Source organism: Rhinoderma darwinii, chromosome 5, assembly GCF_050947455.1.
Source record: "Rhinoderma darwinii isolate aRhiDar2 chromosome 5, aRhiDar2.hap1, whole genome shotgun sequence".
Classification (NCBI taxonomy): domain Eukaryota; kingdom Metazoa; phylum Chordata; class Amphibia; order Anura; family Rhinodermatidae; genus Rhinoderma; species Rhinoderma darwinii.
The window spans coordinates 58,895,023-58,907,245 of record NC_134691.1 but is presented as its reverse complement, the minus strand read 5'-3'; the positions used below and the strand labels follow the sequence as shown (position 1 = coordinate 58,907,245).

Here is a 12,223-nt window from a genome sequence, read left to right as displayed (position 1 = left end):
AGTCCCATTTGCAAGTCCTGAGCCTGGGAAAGCTGGGGCGTGAAGAGCCCTGCCTAGTTTGCCAGTGATCAATCCTCCACACTGCAGCATAGCTGGGCACATTTGCCTTCAGAGTCCTGGGAAAGCAGCTGGCTAACGTGCCACGCCAAGCTGTAATAGCGATCTGCTAAAAGCCATTTCTACTCACATCAATCCCCCCAAATTGTGGCACAACTGGGCCGATTTGCCTTTCAGGAGCCTGGCAAAGCTGGGTAACTTGCACAATGCAAGGGTACGTTCACGAGGTGCATTTTCTCTGGCTTTTTGCTGCGTTTGTGTCAAAAGGGCAGAATATATATGTTTTTCCACAGTTGCAAGACAAAACGCTGCAAACAAGTATGTAGCCGCCCACAGTAGCCGCCCACAGTAGCCCAAGGTAAAGTAAAAGAAAACAGCAAACATATAAAAGTCACCAATTGCAGGTGCAATCGTTGCCTTGGAGCTGCCCTGTTTCAGGTCCTTCAGCATTGGCCAGCTTACACACTCCATTGGAGTGAATGGAGACTAAGCCCCGCCCCCTTGGCCCAAAAAGAACGTCTCAGCAGTGAGGCCATGCTGGTGCACACTGCTCATAGCAGCAGGTCTCCAGCCGCACATGGAGGAGGCTGAGAGGAAGGAAAGGACTCCCTCTTGGTCTGCTAGATTTCAGGCAAACTGCTTGTTTCTGCAGCAGACTCATTTCTAGGGGACCTTTTTACAAGTGTAGTCATACATCTATTTGTTTTTTGTTTTGAATGTTTTTTTAAAATGTATTTTATTTTTCAGGTTTAGCTTCACTTTAAGGGATATAAAAGTGAAGAAAATGGAAAGGGGCTAGTGTTGAGCCCTGGAAAGAGGCGTGCTGTGAAGTAGAAGAGCAGTGAGTGAGAGGCCTGTCTCTGCCTACGGCCACACCACCCTGAATGTGCCCGATCTCGTCTGATCTCGGAAGCTAAGCAGGGTCAGGCCTGGTTAGTACTTGGATGGGAGACCGCCTGGGAATACCAGGTGCTGTAGGCTTTTTGCTTTTCCTCACTGCAACAAGCAATGGTCGCTGTCCTCAATGCCTTTTTCCCATTGACTTTTTCAACTGCACACTTGCTTCTTTTCCTGAGCTTTCTCTTTTGCGCTTTTGAATGCTCGCAAAATCCCTGTCCTCCTTATCAGCATGGTGGCCACCACCAGCATTACTGCTTTTAATACAAGGCTGAATTTCAATAGTAACAGCGCCCCTTGCAGGACTGGGGGCACTCAGTGTTAACCTGCAGGCTGACTGACATCGTCACGAAAGCAGCACACGTTTGCAGACAACGCAGCGTAGGAAAGGGAAGCGCGCTGAAAGCCGCTTCCAATCACTCACCACCACCAGCTCACCTCCTTCCCTAATTGTTTCCCGTACACCTGGCTCCATCCCACCTTCCTGGCCGAGCTTGCTCTCTCTTTCACACCCTCATTCCATTGTTAGCCTGTCGAAAAGCCTGCACTGAGGCTTTTTAAAAGACACCCGCTGCTCAGCACTGCTGTGGCAGCTGTTTCATTAGTCAACAACACCTGTCGGCTGTATTCCCCCTGCCAGCCCTTGCGGTCGTCGCATTGGTCCTTCGGAAACAGCCGCCCCCTGTTGGGCCGGAGTGGTGCTATGCCGGTATCCATGGACTGAAAGTTTCTAGGCGTGCTGCGTTTTTCCATGCCCGGCTGGCAATGGCAACCGACGCTCGTCAAAGGGATGGAGGGCTCATGTGTGCGCACCCTGAGCTCCTAATGGCGTCTGCCACTGTGCCGCAGGTGAGCGTTACCTGCTGGCGAGTCTTTGGTGCACGCACCAATTTGGCCACGTGCCGGCCAGGGCCAGGCTGACTGGGCTTTGAACAAATGAGGGTGGTGGAGAAGAGGTCAGCTGCGTCTACCGGCCACACCACCCTGAATACGCCCGATCTCGTCCGATCTCGGAAGCAAAGCGGGGTCGGGCTCGGACAGTACTTGGATGGGAGACCTCCTGGGAATACCGGGTGCTGTAGACTGTATTTTTTTTCTCGGCTGTATCTTCCTGTTTTTGTCATTTCCATCCTTCCAGGATCTCCGGCTCTGGGCCCAGTGGCTGCCAACGGCCATACCACTAGGCGACCGCACCGGCCTACTATCTAGCTGCGTGCCCCAGCTAAAAGGCCTCACTGCCCCTGTAGCCTGACACATGTAAATGATAGAGTTAAAAGAGACCAGGCTTTCAGCAGATGCCCAGGGGATGGCTTGAGCCGACGGTCGGCCAACAGAAGTAATTTCTCTCTCTGCAGAGAAGTTTGTGCAACTGACCCTTTCAGTTGGTCAGCGCATGCAGCCCACTAGGTGACTCGAGTGTGAGGAAGGAGGAAAGGGGCTGACTTCCTGCTTTGGCCTTGAAAAACGACAGGCAGGAGACTTTGGCATGTGGGTGCCATGGGGCTGGCCAGGTGTGCCGCCTAGGTGTGCCACGCTGCTGACAGTTAATCGAGCGAAAAATCAAGCCGAAGGATAGAAGAAATAGGCCCAGTGTTCAGCACTGGCAAGAGCCAGACTGGAAAGTAGAAGAGCAGTGAATGAGAGGCCTGTCTCCGCCTACGGCCACACCACCCTGAATGCGCCCGATCTCGTCTGATCTTGGAAGCTAAGCAGGGTCAGGCCTGGTTAGTACTTGGATGGGAGACCGCCTGGGAATACCAGGTGCTGTAGGCTTTTTGCTTTTCCTCGCTGCAACAAGCAATGGTCGCTGTCCTCAATGTCTTTTTCCCATTGACTTTTTTAGCCGCACACTTACCGCTTTTCATTTGCTTTCTCTCACTTGCCCTTTTCAATTCTTGCTTTTTATACAACCAATATTTCATCCATCACATTTGGGCCCAGAGGTTGCTACCCAGCTTTCCCAAAATGCAAAATGACTGACCTGCCTAGTCATGCACTGATAAATGCCCACCTCTCATATGGCAGCATAATTAGTCCCATTTGCAAGTCCTGAGCCTGGGAAAGCTGGGGCGTGAAGAGCCCTGCCTAGTTTGCCAGTGATCAATCCTCCACACTGCAGCATAGCTGGGCACATTTGCCTTCAGAGTCCTGGGAAAGCAGCTGGCTAACGTGCCACGCCAAGCTGTAATAGCGATCTGCTAAAAGCCATTTCTACTCACATCAATCCCCCCAAATTGTGGCACAACTGGGCCGATTTGCCTTTCAGGAGCCTGGCAAAGCTGGGTAACTTGCACAATGCAAGGGTACGTTCACGAGGTGCATTTTCTCTGGCTTTTTGCTGCGTTTGTGTCAAAAGGGCAGAATATATATGTTTTTCCACAGTTGCAAGACAAAACGCTGCAAACAAGTATGTAGCCGCCCACAGTAGCCGCCCACAGTAGCCCAAGGTAAAGTAAAAGAAAACAGCAAACATATAAAAGTCACCAATTGCAGGTGCAATCGTTGCCTTGGAGCTGCCCTGTTTCAGGTCCTTCAGCATTGGCCAGCTTACACACTCCATTGGAGTGAATGGAGACTAAGCCCCGCCCCCTTGGCCCAAAAAGAACGTCTCAGCAGTGAGGCCATGCTGGTGCACACTGCTCATAGCAGCAGGTCTCCAGCCGCACATGGAGGAGGCTGAGAGGAAGGAAAGGACTCCCTCTTGGTCTGCTAGATTTCAGGCAAACTGCTTGTTTCTGCAGCAGACTCATTTCTAGGGGACCTTTTTACAAGTGTAGTCATACATCTATTTGTTTTTTGTTTTGAATGTTTTTTTAAAATGTATTTTATTTTTCAGGTTTAGCTTCACTTTAAGGGATATAAAAGTGAAGAAAATGGAAAGGGGCTAGTGTTGAGCCCTGGAAAGAGGCGTGCTGTGAAGTAGAAGAGCAGTGAGTGAGAGGCCTGTCTCTGCCTACGGCCACACCACCCTGAATGCGCCCGATCTCGTCTGATCTCGGAAGCTAAGCAGGGTCAGGCCTGGTTAGTACTTGGATGGGAGACCGCCTGGGAATACCAGGTGCTGTAGGCTTTTTGCTTTTCCTCACTGCAACAAGCAATGGTCGCTGTCCTCAATGCCTTTTTCCCATTGACTTTTTCAACTGCACACTTGCTTCTTTTCCTGAGCTTTCTCTTTTGCGCTTTTGAATGCTCGCAAAATCCCTGTCCTCCTTATCAGCATGGTGGCCACCACCAGCATTACTGCTTTTAATACGAGGCTGAATTTCAATAGTAACAGCGCCCCTTGCAGGACTGGGGGCACTCAGTGTTAACCTGCAGGCTGACTGACAGCGTCACGAATGCAGCACACGTTTGCAGACAACGCAGCGTAGGAAAGGGAAGCGCGCTGAAAGCCGCTTCCAATCATTCACCACCACCAGCTCACCTCCTTCCCTAATTGTTTCCCGTACACCTGGCTCCATCCCACCTTCCTGGCCGAGCTTGCTCTCTCTTTCACACCCTCATTCCATTGTTAGCCTGTCGAAAAGCCTGCACTGAGGCTTTTTAAAAGACACCCGCTGCTCAGCACTGCTGTGGCAGCTGTTTCATTAGTCAACAACACCTGTCGGCTGTATTCCCCCTGCCAGCCCTTGCGGTCGTCGCATTGGTCCTTCGGAAACAGCCGCCCCCTGTTGGGCCGGAGTGGTGCTATGCCGGTATCCATGGACTGAAAGTTTCTAGGCGTGCTGCGTTTTTCCATGCCCGGCTGGCAATGGCAACCGACGCTCGTCAAAGGGATGGAGGGCTCATGTGTGCGCACCCTGAGCTCCTAATGGCGTCTGCCACTGTGCCGCAGGTGAGCGTTACCTGCTGGCGAGTCTTTGGTGCACGCACCAATTTGGCCACGTGCCGGCCAGGGCCAGGCTGACTGGGCTTTGAACAAATGAGGGTGGTGGAGAAGAGGTCAGCTGCGTCTACCGGCCACACCACCCTGAATACGCCCGATCTCGTCCGATCTCGGAAGCAAAGCGGGGTCGGGCTCGGACAGTACTTGGATGGGAGACCTCCTGGGAATACCGGGTGCTGTAGACTGTATTTTTTTTCTCGGCTGTATCTTCCTGTTTTTGTCATTTCCATCCTTCCAGGATCTCCGGCTCTGGGCCCAGTGGCTGCCAACGGCCATACCACTAGGCGACCGCACCGGCCTACTATCTAGCTGCGTGCCCCAGCTAAAAGGCCTCACTGCCCCTGTAGCCTGACACATGTAAATGATAGAGTTAAAAGAGACCAGGCTTTCAGCAGATGCCCAGGGGATGGCTTGAGCCGACGGTCGGCCAACAGAAGTAATTTCTCTCTCTGCAGAGAAGTTTGTGCAACTGACCCTTTCAGTTGGTCAGCGCATGCAGCCCACTAGGTGACTCGAGTGTGAGGAAGGAGGAAAGGGGCTGACTTCCTGCTTTGGCCTTGAAAAACGACAGGCAGGAGACTTTGGCATGTGGGTGCCATGGGGCTGGCCAGGTGTGCCGCCTAGGTGTGCCACGCTGCTGACAGTTAATCGAGCGAAAAATCAAGCCAAAGGATAGAAGAAATAGGCCCAGTGTTCAGCACTGGCAAGAGCCAGACTGGAAAGTAGAAGAGCAGTGAATGAGAGGCCTGTCTCCGCCTACGGCCACACCACCCTGAATGCGCCCGATCTCGTCTGATCTCGGAAGCTAAGCAGGGTCAGGCCTGGTTAGTACTTGGATGGGAGACCGCCTGGGAATACCAGGTGCTGTAGGCTTTTTGCTTTTCCTCGCTGCAACAAGCAATGGTCGCTGTCCTCAATGTCTTTTTCCCATTGACTTTTTTAGCCGCACACTTACCGCTTTTCATTTGCTTTCTCTCACTTGCCCTTTTCAATTCTTGCTTTTTATACAACCAATATTTCATCCATCACATTTGGGCCCAGAGGTTGCTACCCAGCTTTCCCAAAATGCAAAATGACTGACCTGCCTAGTCATGCACTGATAAATGCCCACCTCTCATATGGCAGCATAATTAGTCCCATTTGCAAGTCCTGAGCCTGGGAAAGCTGGGGCGTGAAGAGCCCTGCCTAGTTTGCCAGTGATCAATCCTCCACACTGCAGCATAGCTGGGCACATTTGCCTTCAGAGTCCTGGGAAAGCAGCTGGCTAACGTGCCACGCCAAGCTGTAATAGCGATCTGCTAAAAGCCATTTCTACTCACATCAATCCCCCCAAATTGTGGCACAACTGGGCCGATTTGCCTTTCAGGAGCCTGGCAAAGCTGGGTAACTTGCACAATGCAAGGGTACGTTCACGAGGTGCATTTTCTCTGGCTTTTTGCTGCGTTTGTGTCAAAAGGGCAGAATATATATGTTTTTCCACAGTTGCAAGACAAAACGCTGCAAACAAGTATGTAGCCGCCCACAGTAGCCGCCCACAGTAGCCCAAGGTAAAGTAAAAGAAAACAGCAAACATATAAAAGTCACCCATTGCAGGTGCAATCGTTGCCTTGGAGCTGCCCTGTTTCAGGTCCTTCAGCATTGGCCAGCTTACACACTCCATTGGAGTGAATGGAGACTAAGCCCCGCCCCCTTGGCCCAAAAAGAACGTCTCAGCAGTGAGGCCATGCTGGTGCACACTGCTCATAGCAGCAGGTCTCCAGCCGCACATGGAGGAGGCTGAGAGGAAGGAAAGGACTCCCTCTTGGTCTGCTAGATTTCAGGCAAACTGCTTGTTTCTGCAGCAGACTCATTTCTAGGGGACCTTTTTACAAGTGTAGTCATACATCTATTTGTTTTTTGTTTTGAATGTTTTTTTAAAATGTATTTTATTTTTCAGGTTTAGCTTCACTTTAAGGGATATAAAAGTGAAGAAAATGGAAAGGGGCTAGTGTTGAGCCCTGGAAAGAGGCGTGCTGTGAAGTAGAAGAGCAGTGAGTGAGAGGCCTGTCTCTGCCTACGGCCACACCACCCTGAATGCGCCCGATCTCGTCTGATCTCGGAAGCTAAGCAGGGTCAGGCCTGGTTAGTACTTGGATGGGAGACCGCCTGGGAATACCAGGTGCTGTAGGCTTTTTGCTTTTCCTCACTGCAACAAGCAATGGTCGCTGTCCTCAATGCCTTTTTCCCATTGACTTTTTCAACTGCACACTTGCTTCTTTTCCTGAGCTTTCTCTTTTGCGCTTTTGAATGCTCGCAAAATCCCTGTCCTCCTTATCAGCATGGTGGCCACCACCAGCATTACTGCTTTTAATACAAGGCTGAATTTCAATAGTAACAGCGCCCCTTGCAGGACTGGGGGCACTCAGTGTTAACCTGCAGGCTGACTGACATCGTCACGAAAGCAGCACACGTTTGCAGACAACGCAGCGTAGGAAAGGGAAGCGCGCTGAAAGCCGCTTCCAATCACTCACCACCACCAGCTCACCTCCTTCCCTAATTGTTTCCCGTACACCTGGCTCCATCCCACCTTCCTGGCCGAGCTTGCTCTCTCTTTCACACCCTCATTCCATTGTTAGCCTGTCGAAAAGCCTGCACTGAGGCTTTTTAAAAGACACCCGCTGCTCAGCACTGCTGTGGCAGCTGTTTCATTAGTCAACAACACCTGTCGGCTGTATTCCCCCTGCCAGCCCTTGCGGTCGTCGCATTGGTCCTTCGGAAACAGCCGCCCCCTGTTGGGCCGGAGTGGTGCTATGCCGGTATCCATGGACTGAAAGTTTCTAGGCGTGCTGCGTTTTTCCATGCCCGGCTGGCAATGGCAACCGACGCTCGTCAAAGGGATGGAGGGCTCATGTGTGCGCACCCTGAGCTCCTAATGGCGTCTGCCACTGTGCCGCAGGTGAGCGTTACCTGCTGGCGAGTCTTTGGTGCACGCACCAATTTGGCCACGTGCCGGCCAGGGCCAGGCTGACTGGGCTTTGAACAAATGAGGGTGGTGGAGAAGAGGTCAGCTGCGTCTACCGGCCACACCACCCTGAATACGCCCGATCTCGTCCGATCTCGGAAGCAAAGCGGGGTCGGGCTCGGACAGTACTTGGATGGGAGACCTCCTGGGAATACCGGGTGCTGTAGACTGTATTTTTTTTCTCGGCTGTATCTTCCTGTTTTTGTCATTTCCATCCTTCCAGGATCTCCGGCTCTGGGCCCAGTGGCTGCCAACGGCCATACCACTAGGCGACCGCACCGGCCTACTATCTAGCTGCGTGCCCCAGCTAAAAGGCCTCACTGCCCCTGTAGCCTGACACATGTAAATGATAGAGTTAAAAGAGACCAGGCTTTCAGCAGATGCCCAGGGGATGGCTTGAGCCGACGGTCGGCCAACAGAAGTAATTTCTCTCTCTGCAGAGAAGTTTGTGCAACTGACCCTTTCAGTTGGTCAGCGCATGCAGCCCACTAGGTGACTCGAGTGTGAGGAAGGAGGAAAGGGGCTGACTTCCTGCTTTGGCCTTGAAAAACGACAGGCAGGAGACTTTGGCATGTGGGTGCCATGGGGCTGGCCAGGTGTGCCGCCTAGGTGTGCCACGCTGCTGACAGTTAATCGAGCGAAAAATCAAGCCAAAGGATAGAAGAAATAGGCCCAGTGTTCAGCACTGGCAAGAGCCAGACTGGAAAGTAGAAGAGCAGTGAATGAGAGGCCTGTCTCCGCCTACGGCCACACCACCCTGAATGCGCCCGATCTCGTCTGATCTCGGAAGCTAAGCAGGGTCAGGCCTGGTTAGTACTTGGATGGGAGACCGCCTGGGAATACCAGGTGCTGTAGGCTTTTTGCTTTTCCTCGCTGCAACAAGCAATGGTCGCTGTCCTCAATGTCTTTTTCCCATTGACTTTTTTAGCCGCACACTTACCGCTTTTCATTTGCTTTCTCTCACTTGCCCTTTTCAATTCTTGCTTTTTATACAACCAATATTTCATCCATCACATTTGGGCCCAGAGGTTGCTACCCAGCTTTCCCAAAATGCAAAATGACTGACCTGCCTAGTCATGCACTGATAAATGCCCACCTCTCATATGGCAGCATAATTAGTCCCATTTGCTAGTCCTGAGCCTGGGAAAGCTGGGGCGTGAAGAGCCCTGCCTAGTTTGCCAGTGATCAATCCTCCACACTGCAGCATAGCTGGGCACATTTGCCTTCAGAGTCCTGGGAAAGCAGCTGGCTAACGTGCCACGCCAAGCTGTAATAGCGATCTGCTAAAAGCCATTTCTACTCACATCAATCCCCCCAAATTGTGGCACAACTGGGCCGATTTGCCTTTCAGGAGCCTGGCAAAGCTGGGTAACTTGCACAATGCAAGGGTACGTTCACGAGGTGCATTTTCTCTGGCTTTTTGCTGCGTTTGTGTCAAAAGGGCAGAATATATATGTTTTTCCACAGTTGCAAGACAAAACGCTGCAAACAAGTATGTAGCCGCCCACAGTAGCCCAAGGTAAAGTAAAAGAAAACAGCAAACATATAAAAGTCACCCATTGCAGGTGCAATCGTTGCCTTGGAGCTGCCCTGTTTCAGGTCCTTCAGCATTGGCCAGCTTACACACTCCATTGGAGTGAATGGAGACTAAGCCCCGCCCCCTTGGCCCAAAAAGAACATCTCAGCAGTGAGGCCATGCTGGTGCACACTGCTCATAGCAGCAGGTCTCCAGCCGCACATGGAGGAGGCTGAGAGGAAGGAAAGGACTCCCTCTTGGTCTGCTAGATGTCAGGCAAACTGCTTGTTTCTGCAGCAGACTCATTTCTAGGGGACCTTTTTACAAGTGTAGTCATACATCTATTTGTTTTTTGTTTTGAATGTTTTTTTTAAATGTATTTTATTTTTCAGGTTTAGCTTCACTTTAAGAGATATAAAAGTGAAGAAAATGGAAAGGGGCTAGTGTTGAGCCCTGGAAAGAGGCGTGCTGTGAAGTAGAAGAGCAGTGAGTGAGAGGCCTGTCTCTGCCTACGGCCACACCACCCTGAATGCGCCCAATCTCGTCTGATCTCGGAAGCTAAGCAGCGTCAGGCCTGGTTAGTACTTGGATGGGAGACCGCCTGGGAATACCAGGTGCTTTTTGCTTTTCCTCACTGCAACAAGCAATGGTCGCTGTCCTCAATGCCTTTTTCCCATTGACTTTTTCAACTGCACACTTGCTTCTTTTCCTGAGCTTTCTCTTTTGCGCTTTTGAATGCTCGCAAAATCCCTGTCCTCCTTATCAGCATGGTGGCCACCACCAGCATTACTGCTTTTAATACGAGGCTGAATTTCAATAGTAACAGCGCCCCTTGCAGGACTGGGGGCACTCAGTGTTAACCTGCAGGCTGACTGACAGCGTCACGAATGCAGCACACGTTTGCAGACAACGCAGCGTAGGAAAGGGAAGCGCGCTGAAAGCCGCTTCCAATCATTCACCACCACCAGCTCACCTCCTTCCCTAATTGTTTCCCGTACACCTGGCTCCATCCCACCTTCCTGGCCGAGCTTGCTCTCTCTTTCACACCCTCATTCCATTGTTAGCCTGTCGAAAAGCCTGCACTGAGGCTTTTTAAAAGACACCCGCTGCTCATCACTGCTGTGGCAGCTGTTTCATTAGTCAACAACACCTGTCGGCTGTATTCCCTCTGCCAGCCCTTGCGGTCGTCGCATTGGTCCTTCGGAAACAGCCGCCCCCTGTTGGGCCGGAGTGGTGCTATGCCGGTATCCATGGACTGAAAGTTTCTAGGCGTGCTGCGTTTTTCCATGCCCGGCTGGCAATGGCAACCGACGCTCGTCAAAGGGATGGAGGGCTCATGTGTGCGCACCCTGAGCTCCTAATGGCGTCTGCCACTGTGCCGCAGGTGAGCGTTACCTGCTGGCGAGTCTTTGGTGCACGCACCAATTTGGCCACGTGCCGGCCAGGGCCAGGCTGACTGGGCTTTGAACAAATGAGGGTGGTGGAGAAGAGGTCAGCTGCGTCTACCGGCCACACCACCCTGAATACGCCCGATCTCGTCCGATCTCGGAAGCAAAGCGGGGTCGGGCTCGGACAGTACTTGGATGGGAGACCTCCTGGGAATACCGGGTGCTGTAGACTGTATTTTTTTTCTCGGCTGTATCTTCCTGTTTTTGTCATTTCCATCCTTCCAGGATCTCCGGCTCTGGGCCCAGTGGCTGCCAACGGCCATACCACTAGGCGACCGCACCGGCCTACTATCTAGCTGCGTGCCCCAGCTAAAAGGCCTCACTGCCCCTGTAGCCTGACACATGTAAATGATAGAGTTAAAAGAGACCAGGCTTTCAGCAGATGCCCAGGGGATGGCTTGAGCCGACGGTCGGCCAACAGAAGTAATTTCTCTCTCTGCAGAGAAGTTTGTGCAACTGACCCTTTCAGTTGGTCAGCGCATGCAGCCCACTAGGTGACTCGAGTGTGAGGAAGGAGGAAAGGGGCTGACTTCCTGCTTTGGCCTTGAAAAACGACAGGCAGGAGACTTTGGCATGTGGGTGCCATGGGGCTGGCCAGGTGTGCCGCCTAGGTGTGCCACGCTGCTGACAGTTAATCGAGCGAAAAATCAAGCCAAAGGATAGAAGAAATAGGCCCAGTGTTCAGCACTGGCAAGAGCCAGACTGGAAAGTAGAAGAGCAGTGAATGAGAGGCCTGTCTCCGCCTACGGCCACACCACCCTGAATGCGCCCGATCTCGTCTGATCTCGGAAGCTAAGCAGGGTCAGGCCTGGTTAGTACTTGGATGGGAGACCGCCTGGGAATACCAGGTGCTGTAGGCTTTTTGCTTTTCCTCGCTGCAACAAGCAATGGTCGCTGTCCTCAATGTCTTTTTCCCATTGACTTTTTTAGCCGCACACTTACCGCTTTTCATTTGCTTTCTCTCACTTGCCCTTTTCAATTCTTGCTTTTTATACAACCAATATTTCATCCATCACATTTGGGCCCAGAGGTTGCTACCCAGCTTTCCCAAAATGCAAAATGACTGACCTGCCTAGTCATGCACTGATAAATGCCCACCTCTCATATGGCAGCATAATTAGTCCCATTTGCAAGTCCTGAGCCTGGGAAAGCTGGGGCGTGAAGAGCCCTGCCTAGTTTGCCAGTGATCAATCCTCCACACTGCAGCATAGCTGGGCACATTTGCCTTCAGAGTCCTGGGAAAGCAGCTGGCTAACGTGCCACGCCAAGCTGTAATAGCGATCTGCTAAAAGCCATTTCTACTCACATCAATCCCCCCAAATTGTGGCACAACTGGGCCGATTTGCCTTTCAGGAGCCTGGCAAAGCTGGGTAACTTGCACAATGCAAGGGTACGTTCACGAGGTGCATTTTCTCTGG

At 51.9% G+C, this 12,223-nt stretch overlaps 11 non-coding genes and 1 pseudogene across 11 annotated transcripts; all 12 read left to right on the top strand.

Annotated features, from left to right (window-relative positions):
- The first annotated feature begins 919 nt into the window (after nucleotides 1-919).
- LOC142654379 (5S ribosomal RNA) lies at nucleotides 920-1,038 on the top strand. Its single transcript, XR_012849021.1, has one exon. It is a non-coding gene; the product is annotated as a 5S ribosomal RNA (ribosomal RNA).
- An 881-nt stretch (nucleotides 1,039-1,919) lies between these two features.
- On the top strand, nucleotides 1,920-2,039 carry LOC142655047 (5S ribosomal RNA). Its single transcript, XR_012849372.1, has one exon. It is a non-coding gene; the product is annotated as a 5S ribosomal RNA (ribosomal RNA).
- A 569-nt stretch (nucleotides 2,040-2,608) lies between these two features.
- On the top strand, nucleotides 2,609-2,727 carry LOC142654850 (5S ribosomal RNA). Its single transcript, XR_012849185.1, has one exon. It is a non-coding gene; the product is annotated as a 5S ribosomal RNA (ribosomal RNA).
- Nucleotides 2,728-3,905: 1,178 nt separating this feature from the next.
- Nucleotides 3,906-4,024, top strand: LOC142653938 (5S ribosomal RNA). The gene has a single exon (XR_012848775.1). It is a non-coding gene; the product is annotated as a 5S ribosomal RNA (ribosomal RNA).
- Nucleotides 4,025-4,905: 881 nt separating this feature from the next.
- On the top strand, nucleotides 4,906-5,025 carry LOC142655045 (5S ribosomal RNA). The gene has a single exon (XR_012849371.1). It is a non-coding gene; the product is annotated as a 5S ribosomal RNA (ribosomal RNA).
- Nucleotides 5,026-5,594: 569 nt separating this feature from the next.
- Nucleotides 5,595-5,713, top strand: LOC142653927 (5S ribosomal RNA). Its single transcript, XR_012848770.1, has one exon. It is a non-coding gene; the product is annotated as a 5S ribosomal RNA (ribosomal RNA).
- Nucleotides 5,714-6,891: 1,178 nt separating this feature from the next.
- Nucleotides 6,892-7,010, top strand: LOC142653916 (5S ribosomal RNA). Its single transcript, XR_012848765.1, has one exon. It is a non-coding gene; the product is annotated as a 5S ribosomal RNA (ribosomal RNA).
- An 881-nt stretch (nucleotides 7,011-7,891) lies between these two features.
- LOC142655044 (5S ribosomal RNA) lies at nucleotides 7,892-8,011 on the top strand. The gene has a single exon (XR_012849370.1). It is a non-coding gene; the product is annotated as a 5S ribosomal RNA (ribosomal RNA).
- A 569-nt stretch (nucleotides 8,012-8,580) lies between these two features.
- Nucleotides 8,581-8,699, top strand: LOC142653904 (5S ribosomal RNA). The gene has a single exon (XR_012848754.1). It is a non-coding gene; the product is annotated as a 5S ribosomal RNA (ribosomal RNA).
- Nucleotides 8,700-9,864: 1,165 nt separating this feature from the next.
- On the top strand, nucleotides 9,865-9,983 carry LOC142655093 (5S ribosomal RNA; annotated as a pseudogene).
- An 874-nt stretch (nucleotides 9,984-10,857) lies between these two features.
- LOC142655043 (5S ribosomal RNA) lies at nucleotides 10,858-10,977 on the top strand. Its single transcript, XR_012849369.1, has one exon. It is a non-coding gene; the product is annotated as a 5S ribosomal RNA (ribosomal RNA).
- A 569-nt stretch (nucleotides 10,978-11,546) lies between these two features.
- Nucleotides 11,547-11,665, top strand: LOC142653893 (5S ribosomal RNA). The gene has a single exon (XR_012848743.1). It is a non-coding gene; the product is annotated as a 5S ribosomal RNA (ribosomal RNA).
- Nucleotides 11,666-12,223: the final 558 nt, after the last annotated feature.